This window comes from Primulina huaijiensis, chromosome 1, assembly GCF_012295235.1.
Source record: "Primulina huaijiensis isolate GDHJ02 chromosome 1, ASM1229523v2, whole genome shotgun sequence".
In the NCBI taxonomy this organism is placed as follows: domain Eukaryota; kingdom Viridiplantae; phylum Streptophyta; class Magnoliopsida; order Lamiales; family Gesneriaceae; genus Primulina; species Primulina huaijiensis.
Window position 1 is genome coordinate 19181724 of NC_133306.1, and position 3318 is coordinate 19185041.

The following is a 3318-nucleotide window of genomic DNA, read 5'->3' on the forward strand; positions in this document are numbered from 1 at the left end:
AATCGGTTTGTCTTGTATTTGGATGTCTGTTTCTTGTATTACTGGAAACTCAATTCGTTCTGGATAAATTGCCTGAGCAACTTTTCCAAATATCTCCGGTATTTCAATGAACTCATTTCTAATAAACAATTCTGAATGATGTGTATTAGATAGAGCATATGAAATCTGATAAGTAATAGAATATAGTCTATTACCTTCCTTCATCAGCCTTTTTTCTTTGAAATTTTGATGTAATGTCAAGGCTCGACTAAAATCTCGATCTGCCAAGTTGTAGGCTATCCTCGGATAGATAACTCCTACAATCTTTCCTGCACAGAGATTTTCTGAGATAGTTCCCAGTACTGAATCTTGAAGGTTCCCTATTCTTTTATCGCATATAACAATATCAATGGGTGAATCTATACCTTCTTTGAAAGTAGCTTTTATCATAATCTGGATTGCTCCAATATGAATCCAGGACATAGTCCTTGCTACTTCGATCTTGAGTTTTTGTAATTTCTCCTTAATTTCTTCAGAAGGAATTAACTGCATCTCCATTCTATTTCCAGTAAGTTCCATTGGGATTGCCATTTCCCTTCTAGAAATTTTATAGATCAGATGATGCTTTCTATTTCTTAGGTCAAGATTTCCTAAGAACTTTTCTACCTGTCTTGCAGAGAATCCTTGATATCTCTGTAGACTAGGATATTCTTTCATGATCCTTTGGACCATGTTATGAGATATTGTTGTCTGGCTAAAAAACCCAGACAAATCCTCACGTGTTTCGTGTCGAAACACCTCGTTTTTGTTAAGATTCCGATTCAGTTCCATCGGATTCTTCCTGACTTAGGACTTCTTCTTCTTCATATATACTTTCATCTGAGGCAATGTCCTCAAGTCGGTATACCTGAATAAGATCTTGGTAATAAACTGCTTCTTCAATATCCGGAGTTGGATCGAATTGTTTAATACCTCTTTTCTCATTCTCTGGACAGTTAGTCGAGATATGACCTCTTGCTCCACATGTCCAGCAATTACAATCCTTAAAACTTTCATTAGCTCGTGTATGAGCTCTTCTGAAAGTTTTCTTTGTAGGTATTCTTCCAGTGCTCCGAGATGTACTCGATGCTTGGGAGGATGTCCTTCTTCTAGATGGTCCGCTTCTTTGTCCAGATTTATAAGATCTGGCTTTCTGTCTAGACCAAACTGTTCTTGGTTTCCAAGAACTTCTTCCACTTCTAGCAAAAGGATGAGTCCTGAAACTTTTCCTTTTATGCTTTTGTGGTTTACTTCCAATAATTGTTGGAAGATCATTTTCCTTACAACACAAAAGAGTACGTTTATTAATACCCCTTAAGCGTTTGTAATTCTTTTGTAATGCGGCCATATGGCACCATTTCGCCAACTTTCCTTTAAGGAAAGAAGCTCTTCGTGCTAATGTATATGGATTTCCAGGTACATATTCCTTTATGAGCATTTTTCTCCAGGGACTTGGCATCTTAGAAAAGAATAGCTGCATTGCTATGTCTTCTTCGACCCCTGAATTCCATCTATATTTAGTGAATAACATAATATATTCATCCACCAAACATATGTCATGTAATTCAAGACTATACAGAGTTTGAGTATATTTCTTCCTTTTCTCTGTATCTTGACTATTAAAATAATCTACCCCTATAAATTGAGCTTTAAAAAGGGTAGCCATTCTTTTGCCTATCTCTCTTAGAGATTCTCCGGCTAGGACTGATTCTTTGGTTTCCACCGAAGTCATATCCCAAGCAATTTTCACTGATCTCATAAGACTCATTTCTAGGAGTTTAATAAATCATTCTCTGTTGATATCAAGTGTTCCTGCTGCAATTCTCATAGCAGATGTCCAATCGTCTATGAGTTCTTCTCTGTTTTTGAAATCTAATACATCAAGGTTAAGCATAACCCCGTAAGGATGTATAGGATCTAAAACAGTTTTCCCATAGGGTGTTTGGTGCAAGGGAATTTGATTTCTCCTTGTCCTTGTTCCCGCAGGGTGTGAACCTCCACCAGTATGGAAATCAGTTTGAGATTCTCTCATGTGTATATTTTGAGATCCCACACTTTTCCTTGGTGGTTCCTGAGAAGATGACCAAGTTATAGCAGGTGTTTCACCTCCTGCTGTGTTCATCTTTAGATCTACAACTTTGAGATTTGCAAAAGATTCTGCAAGCTCTTGTAGATCTTCTAGACCAATCCTTTCTAAAGTTGTCATCAGATTAATTTCTTTTCTGAGACAGACTTAATTAGATTGATCATCTTTTCTTCTTCAGTCAAAGGTTTTGACACCACTCTGGCTTTCCCTTGTTGATGTAACAAAGGTTCAGTACCAAATGATGGTGGTAACCAACCTCCTGAAGTTCTTTTACTAGAACTAGGTTGTTGTTCTAGTTTTTGAATTCTTGTTTGAATATCCTTTAATATTCCAAGAATTTCTTCCTGGTTTTCAAGGATTTTTTCAATTCGTTGCAGTACAAAATATAGCATATTGCCATAGTTTTGTACTGTTTTCTGAATTTCTCTAAGATTTAAAGAGAGCTTAGAAGAATATGGTACAATTTTCATAAATTTATTAGATTGAATCATAAGTTTACCTGAGGGTGCTGAGGCTTCCCTTTCTGCTCTGGATATCTAACAATAGTTAGATGTTCTTGTGTATATTCCAAAATATTGGAATAATCCTTGTAAATTATTTATCTCGAACCTAAATTCGGATTCATAATTTTCGAAATTCTCCTCCTCAAAAATTTTGTTTCTTTGTAACACTAAATTTTGTGTTTGAAATAAATCAACCTTAGGCTCTGATACCATTTTGGCGAAGCGCGAGGATCAATTAAAATAAAATTAGGTAATAAGGGTACTCTTGGTATTTTTAAAGAAATTTTCTCTCTCCAGACACTAAAACACAAACTCAATCATTTTAGGTACTGATTTCGAATTTACCCTCAAATATACCTATAAATTATTTTAAAAATAACTATATATCAATTTTATTTATATTTTTCATAAATTTTATTTATATATTTATTATATCACTATTTTGTTTTGAAAGTTCATTATTAGTATTTTCAGTCCATCTACGTCGATAGCATGTTCGTTACTTGTCATACGCATTAATGAAATATCCAATTAATAGGTTTGTTGTGAGACGGTTTCACGGATTTTTATTCGTAAGACAGGTCAACCTTACCTCTATTTACAATAAAAAAAATATTTTTTGACATAAAAAATAATAATTTCATATGAGTGACTAGTATAGAATATTTGTCTAATAAAATTGATTCATCCGTCCTTCTCACTTGTATACTT